Raw genomic sequence first — 8,807 nt, 5'->3', positions numbered from 1 at the left:
TGACAGGAGTGGAGGCTGGAGGGACACTCCAGCCCCACGGGCCCTTCCTTGCCCCCCCAATACAGGCTCTGCCCTTGCTGCTCTCCGGTGCTCCCCACCCACCCATGTCAGGCTAAAGCAGAGACGGGTTTTGAGAGAAAATGGAGCCACAGCACAGCTGGTGCTGGGAACAGTCAGATTCCACATCAAGAACCCTGGCACCTCACTAATTCATGTCGGTAAAACTGAGGGCACAGAGGTAGAGATGCATTTCAAGGGGAGGAGTTCACAGAAGAAGAATGATCACTAGGATCAGGAGGTTGGCCCAGAATATGGACAGCGTGTCTTTTAAATATCCAAGGGGTTCTAGTTGCTTCCTAACTGGCTAAAAAACAGCCTGAACTCAGTGGGTGGCCCTTGTAAGTAAGGCACAGATGCCAAGTGTCCACCAGACTTCAAGGCTTCTGGGTGTGGTGGGATGAAGGATATACTGCTTTCTTTCCTCTAATTCTGGCCAAGAACCAAACTGTACTCTTCACCACAACTGAGAGAGCATCTTCAGCAGGGAACCAACCTCTTTAGCACAATGGAAACAGGTTGTTCTCGTCTGGAAAAGGCCCCTGAAAGGTATGCTGCTCTCTCCACAGGGTGCATCACCTCCCTGGGAAACGACTCCAGACAGGCCTTTGCTGGCCTGCAGCAGGCCCTTGGTGCTGCTGTGGCCCTGCTGTCACTCCCCACAGCCCTTCCGCTCACCAGAGAGACTGCATCACCCACTTCGTATCCCGGAGCCTGAAGCCACTTCTACCACATCAGGTCCTTAAAAGTGCCTACCGAGTGAACAGACTGAGGCACCCCTCACTTGTTCCACTCCAGGTAACACCACCTGCCCACTGCCCACTGGCTGTGGTTATACCATGGCTCTCCACTGTGGCCATCTGCAGGAGCACCGGAGGGCTTCTACGAACTACACAGGCTTGTATGTACTCTGCTTTCAGAGATTTCACTGACTGGGCCGTGTGGAGCCAGGGACCAGATGTTTTTAAACAATGTACAGCCACGGGTCAGAACTACCCATGCGACTGGGTGTGGCGGTGCACACTTGTCATCCCAACAACTGGGAAGTCTGAGGCGAGAGGTTCACAAGTTCAAGGCCAGCCTGGGCAACTTGGCAAAACCCTGTCTCAAAATAATAAGAAGGATTGAGGATGTAGTTCAGTGGCAAAGCTTCCCTGGGTTCAATTGCTAGTACCTAAAAAAAAAAGGAAAACAAAAACAAAAACACTACCTATCGAGTGCCTCTGTTTCCATGAGGAAATGCTGGGTGTCACCTTTTAGAAAGTTGTACATTCCAGAAATGACATGCTGCTCTGTGTATTCAGCTGGTGTTTACTGAGTTCTTGCAGTGTCCATGACACAAGATAGTTGCTCAAAGCCAAAAGAAGGAATTAAGATCACAGTGAAGGCAAATACATAGGCAATTACAGAAGCAGGTACTATTGTAGCAATAGTTTTGTGAGATTAGTGCATTTCAAAGAGGTTAGTTTATGCTTTGGGGCACATAACGTATAAAGAGGTGACTTCACCACACAATGGCTGAAAGGAAGGAAGGAAGACTGAAAATGAAAAGAAAGTCTGGTATAAATCCAAGTGTGAGCCTCCCAGCTCTCGGGTGTTCAATGCAATTCCCATGACAATCACAAAAAATGTGCTACAGGGTATACACAAAAGAACATGAGAAGAGAAAGAAATTTAAATGTTTCATTACAAAAAAATCAACTAAACATCAAAGATAGTGCTGCAGGAAATGAGGGACAAGAAAACTACAGAAAACAAAAAGCAAAATGACAGGAGTCCCTCTTGTTGGTGATTACTTTACATGTAGGTTGATTAAATATTATAATGAAAATATGGAAATCGGCAGCCTGGATTTTTAAAAAGATCCAGTTATATGTTAGATTCACCCTCAATCCAAAGACACAAATAGATTGGAAGTGATGGAAAAAGATATTCCACTCAAATAGGAAACACAGATGAGCAGATAATACCAGATAAAACAGACTTCAAATAAAAGACCACAGGAGACCAAGAAGGACTTCATATAATGTGTTTCGATACAGTAAGTGTAAGAACAATGCGGCTCCGTTTGGGTCCCAAGGCAGCTCAGACCCTTGACTCCAGGGGAGCAGGCACTCCAGGGTGCCCGCTCTGAGTCGCGGTCCAGTGACAGCACCCAGAAAGCCACTCCGGACTCGGGAACTTACACCAGAGATTTTATTAGGCAGACAAGCAGAGTGTCCGCTCTCGGGGCTGGGAGAGAGACAGAGAGTGGTGCAGGAGCGTCTCCTAAGTAGTGGAATTTCGCGGGCTAACAACAATCAGACCAATTGCTGAGAAGGGGCTCGCAGGCTGACTAGTGGACCAATAACTGGCTAGGATGTTCACAGACTGACGATCTAGGTTGTAGGATGGGAGAGGGAGAAATAGCTGCAGCGTAAAGGGCGGGGGAGTTTTATATTATAGTAAGGACATTTGGCAAGCGTCGGCACTGACACATCTAGTGACAGACCTTCAGCATATGAAGAAAGATGACGGCTCTGTGAGCTCAGGTAGAGAGCCAACCCCTATAGCACAATGGGTAGATATAGCAGACAGAAGTGAGGACACCGAGGACGTGAACAATACAGCAGATGAACTTAACGAGGCTCAACTGAATGTCCAATGCCAGACACCAGTAACTGAGGCTTGACAACAGAAGAAATCTCGAGCCACAAATACGCAGGCAGAGCATGATTTGTGTCTCTGCTTGGGAAGGGAGAAGCAACTCTAAGAGTGTCAGGAGGCTGACTGGAAGGAGCAAAAGAAAGGAGCTGGGTTTATGGTGTGCAGGGGTGCTGGGCTTAGGACACTGCTGGCTTCAGGTGTGCTCTGGCCTGCATGGGCACTTCAACCAAACACCCTTGCCCTGTGGTGCTGTCTGCTGAGTTAATGACCCTGGCTCCGATAATGCACCTGGTGCTCCTTGAGGGTGGAGAGATGAGGCCCATCTGGTGTCTGACAGACTAAGCCAGGATGGGACTGTGAATGGCTGTCAGGCCATGAGCCAAGACCCAGAGGTGCATCTGCCCCCTGCCCATGGTTGTCCCTGCGCATCTTGACAGCAACAATGCACATGTCCTTCCCAAGTACCTGTGGGACTTTCTCTAGGACATGTTATGTGTCAGGCCACAATTAAGTGTCAGTAAACATGAAAAGCAAATATCATACAACATATCGTCTCAGACAAGATGGGATGGAGTGAGAAAACCATAACTGAAGTAAAACTAGAAAATTCACAAATTTATGGGAATTAACACGCTCTTAAAATACCAATGGATCAAAAACAAGTCACAAGGCAAATTAGAAAGTACTGAGAGATGAATGAAAATTAAAGCACAGCCAGCAAAATTTATGCAATGCTGTAAAAGCGGAACTAATGGGGAAATCAATTTATAACTATGAACATTAAAAAGCAAGAAAATCTTAAATCTACAACCTAAATTTACAACCTAAGTGTAATACAAAGTTGCTCCCCTGCCCTTTCCTTTGCATCACAACCTAACTTGTCAGTATGAAAGCTGCTCCCCGCCCTTTCCAGTGCAGCCATTTTCCTCGTCTCCCAACCACTTGTCAGTCTGTGAACATCCTAGCTAGCTGTTGGTTCATCAGTCAGCTTGCAAGTATCCTTCTCTGTTATTGGTTCCCTGTTAGCCCGGCAGAATTCAACTGCTTAAGGATAGCTACCCCACCATCTTTTCTCATGCTTTCTCTCCCCCTGACTCACTTTCTTTCTCCTCCTCGCTTTCCACTCTCTCTAGCGCGCCCTTTCTCTTTACTTTCTCTTTTCCTCTCATTTTCTCTCTTACCCTGCAGGGAGACACTCTGTTTGCTTAATAAACTCCCTTATGCGATTTCCCGTGTCCGTTGTGGTTTTCGTGGGATTTCTTACAGTAAGGAACTTGAAAAGGGACAAAGTAAACCAAAAGGTAATGATACCGCCGTTGACCGGTGACAAGTTCTGCTCCCTCTAATGTTGAAGTTTGAACACTAGAGAAGCACACCAAGGTTTTATTTAAAGGTAATAATACAGACTTCTCCCAGGAGGGAGAAGGGGGCCATGGCTGATGTTCTAAAGTCCCAAGAAGTGAGTGCACCGTACATCTTTTATAGGTTAAGGTCTCTTTTGTTCTCCAGTTCTCTCCCCCTTATCTCTCCTAGGCCTGGTTTTGCATAAAGTGAGAAGAGATGGGCAGGGGGAGGGCCAAGTTGATTCAGGCAGGTAAGGGCCCAGGGGGCATTAATTAGCATCTCCTTGCTTGCAGTCCTCAATAAAGGCAGGTAAATTTGGTAATCAATGGGCTCAGGAGGTCCTTAACATTCCATTCTCTCTGGGGCAGTCTCCAACTTCCAGAGGCAGATGGCTTTCATGGCCTTCATTTCCTCGATTTGACCCGATTCCCTATTTCTACAGTAAATACCTGTCCCCAATTCTGGCTTCAGTAACAGAAGGTAAGAGATAATAGATTAAAACTGAGAAAAATGAAAAAGAAAAGCAATAGAAAAAAATCATGAAACAAAAAATTGATTCTTTGAAAATATCAATAAAATTGAAAAATCTTTAGTTAGGAGTAGTAAGAAAAAATTAGAATAGACTAAAATTCCTAAATCACTGCTGATTCTATCAAACATTGAGGAAAACCTGAAGAGGAAGATCAAGTTCTTCTCAAAACAAACCGAAGAAGAAGAGCACATCCTACTTCATTCTGTGAGGCCAGCATTATTCTGATCCCAAAGCCAGATGATCACAACACAAGAAAATTATAGATCAATATCCAACATTATCAGGGATGAACACTGATACAGAAATTCTCAACAAAATACTAGCAAATCCAATTCAGCAACACATGAAAAGGATTATGCACCATGACCAACAGGACTTATTTCTTGAATGCAAGGAATGGTTCATGTAAAAATCCACCAATGTAATACACATTTGCAGAACAAATGAAAGAAAACTGTTGATTATCTCAACTAATGCAGAAAATCTCAAAACAAAATAAAACACCCTTTTATGATGAACACATTCAACAATCAATAAAAGGAAACTACTTCAACACAATAAAAAACATGTATGAAAAACCACAGTGAGTATCATACACATGGAGAAAGATTGAAAACTTTTCTGTAAGATGAGGAACTATGCAAGGATTCCCAGTTTCACCACTCTACTAATGCAGTAGTGGAAACTCTAGCCTGAGCAATTAGGCAAGAAAACTAAAATTATCTTTGCTTATATAGATTTATATGATTTTTTTTTTTTTTTAGAATGGGGTCTTGCTATATTGCCTAGACTGGTCTCAAACTCATGATTCTTCTGCTTCAACAGTAACTGGGGTTACATAAGTGCTCAGCTCCAGGTTACATGATTTTATAGGTAGATAACCCCCCAAATTCCACAAAAACCCTGTTAGGACCAATAAATCAATTTAGTAAAGTAGGAGTGAAGCCAGAATTGAGGACAGACTGTTAGTTTAGAATAGAGATTCTGGTCAAATTGAGAATGGAGGCCATCAGAGTTTGGGAAGTTGGACACTGCCCCTGGAAGATTGGAATGTCAGTGTCTCCAGAGCCCTTTTGATCACCAAGGTTACCTGCCTAACTGCCCCTTCCAAAAATCTGCAGGCAGGGAGTTGCTAATTAATGTCCCCTGGCCCCTACCTGCCAGAATTTTCCCTGTGGCTCTTCCCCTTATCATATGCTTCTCACCTTTGCTATGTTACCAGCATCTCCAGGGCCTAGTCACATAGGTAGGAAGGAGAGAGATAAGAGGGAGGAGAATAGGAGAACAAAAGAGACCCTAACCTATAAAAGATGTAATACGAGTTCACTTCTTGGGAATTCTAGAACATCAGCCATGGCCCCCTTCTCCCTCCTGGGAGATTATTAACTTTAAATAAAACCTGCTTAATATGCTTTCCTTGGTGTGCTTCTCTGATGTTTACTTCAACACCTGAGGAAGCAGAACTCATTACCAGTAAATGGTGGTATCACATCGACTCTCTTGATTGCTTCATATATGATTGACAGCTTAACAGTATCATCTTCCAGCCCAATGGGTGGTACACACCTGTAATCCCAACTACATGGGAGGCTGAGGCAGGAGGATTTTAACTTTGAGCCAGGCTTGGCAATTTAGTGAGATACCGTCTCAAAATAAAAAGGGCTGGAGGTGTAGTTTAGTGGCAAAGTACCCCTTGGATCAATCCTTAGTATTGAAAAAAAATTTTTTTCTTCCAATTTACGTACATGGATGTGTTTCTCTTTATGTCTGTAAGTGCAAAAGGATGGGAAGCAGATCTCCACAGATTCAGAGAAACCCTTCCTTGGTGGACTTGAATACCACTGGGGTTCATTTTCTGAATGGGAAATGGCCCTCAGTTACAGAGGGGATTCTGGTTGTTTAGGGTACAATGAGGATGATGTACTCATTGGAAACCCTGCACGGGCAGTTTTGATGTCAGGGGCTAGTTGTACAGGTTAAAACCAGACCCTCAGGGTGAGAACTCACATTGTCATTCAGGACTAATTTGACATGGGGAAGGTCAAGATTTAGGGCCTGGCATTCCATATCCATCTGTCCCTTTCCTTTAGGGCCCATTGTTATCAGGAATGCACTGGTAGAGGCTTAATGTTTGGCCAATTTCCCCTCCCACCTCCTGGGAGGGAGAAGGGGGCCATGGCTGATGTTCTAGAATCCCAAGAAGTGAGTGCACCCTATTTATTTTATTTTATTTACTTATTCATTCTATTTTTGTATTATATCTTTTATAGGTTAGGGTCTACTTTGTTCTGTTCTCTCCCCCCTTATATCTCTCCTTCCTTCCTAGTGACAGTGACATAGCAAAAAAGGTGAGAAGGATGGCAGAGGATGCCAAAGTGATTCAGGCAGATTGGGGTCCAGGGGGCATTAATTAGCAGTTCCCTGCCTGCAGTCCTTGACAAGGACAGGTAAATTTGGTAATCAATGGGCTCTGGAGATCCTTGACATTCCATTCTCCCAGGGACAGTCTCCAACTTCCAGATAAAGATGACTTTTAGGGACTCCATTTCCTTGATTTGACCCGATCCTCTATTTGTACACTAACTGCCTGTCCTCATTTCTGTCTTCAAATGCAATTCCCCAAGAAGAAAAATTTGTCCTAAAAATCACAGCATCTCATCTTGGGATCCAAGAAAGTGGACTAGAGGGAGGATGCATTCCTTGTTGCTACATAATTCAGATTTCAAGCAGAATATCTGTTTCTTGGTGAGGCAGTTTTTGCTACTTATGGATCCCTGCTATTTACCCCATTTGTCTACTGTGATCACCTGCAATCTGCCAGCATATCAACTACTTTTTGAGTGCAGATTGCTCACTGATAGGCACTTATCACCCGCTATTTCCTGCCTCTTGCCTGTTCATTGCCTGCCTTTCACCTACCCATCACCCATTGTGTGAGGTTCACCTGCTGATAATCTGCCTGTAACTAGCAGACCAACCACACACCACCAGTGAATTGCCAGTTGCCTGCTGTTGCCTGAAAATCCACTGTCACAGTACCTGCAGGTGTGGTTACATGTGGCTGCTGCCATTTTGAGACAACAGCCAGGACCTGTAGGATCCACAGACAAACTGAGCCACATCTCCAGGACCCCTCGGCCCAAGTCACCAAACCCTGCCTCAAGGACCACAGACAGACTGACTGCAACCCACCTCCAGGACCCCTGGCCAACCACACCTATACCCCAACTACAACTCCTCATTTACCAACACATTTGGAAGTCAGAGCAGTCATCTTGGGAGCCACAGCTCCCATCTATAGGTGAGGCAAATGCCATCCTGAGACGCCTGCTGGAGACTGGAAGCTCATTGTCAGTAAAGGTTTTGGAAACCTACAGGATCACTATAAGCCTATATGGCAGAAACTGCAATATCCTAGATCTGCACTGCTAGAGGAGAAGATACATAACAACATGAAAAAACAAGGGAAGAAAATGATCCAAATAAACCTAGATTCTATATTAATACAATCCAGTAACAGCATGGTAGAAAAAATGTCAGAAAAGGAGTTCAGAATATACATAATTAAAATGATTCATGAAGCAAAGGATGAGATAAGAGAGCAAATGCAGGCAATGAATGATAATACCAATAAGCAGTTGACAGAGCAAAAGCAGGAGGCAAAAGATCATTTCAACAAAGAGATAGAGATTCTGAGAAAAAAACCAAACAGAAATCCTTGAAATGAAGGAAACAATAAACCAAATAAAAAACTCAATGGAAAGCATCACCAAAAGACTAGACCACTTGGAAGACAGAACCTCAGACAATGAAGACAAAACATTTAATCTTGAAAATAAAGTTGACCAAACAGAGAAGATGGTAAAAAATTATGACCAGAATCTCCAACAACTATGGGACATCATGAAAAGACCAAATTTGAGAATTTTATCGAATTTGAGGAAGACACAGCGATACAAACCAAAGGAATGAACAACCTATTCAATGAAATAATATCAGAAAATTTCCCAAACCTGAAGAATGAAATGGAAAATCAACTACGAGAGGCTTACAGAACACCAAATGCACAAAATCACAACAGATCCACACCAAGGCACATTATAATAAAGATGCCTAACATTCAAAATAAAGATAGGATTTTGAAGGCCGTGAGAGAAAAGCATCAGATTACATATAGGGGGAGACCAATACGGATAGCAGCCGACTTCTCAACCCAGACCCTAAAAGC

Source organism: Sciurus carolinensis, chromosome 5 (assembly GCF_902686445.1).
Source record: "Sciurus carolinensis chromosome 5, mSciCar1.2, whole genome shotgun sequence".
In the NCBI taxonomy this organism is placed as follows: Eukaryota; Metazoa; Chordata; class Mammalia; order Rodentia; family Sciuridae; genus Sciurus; species Sciurus carolinensis.
Note: the sequence above shows the minus strand (reverse complement) of the source record.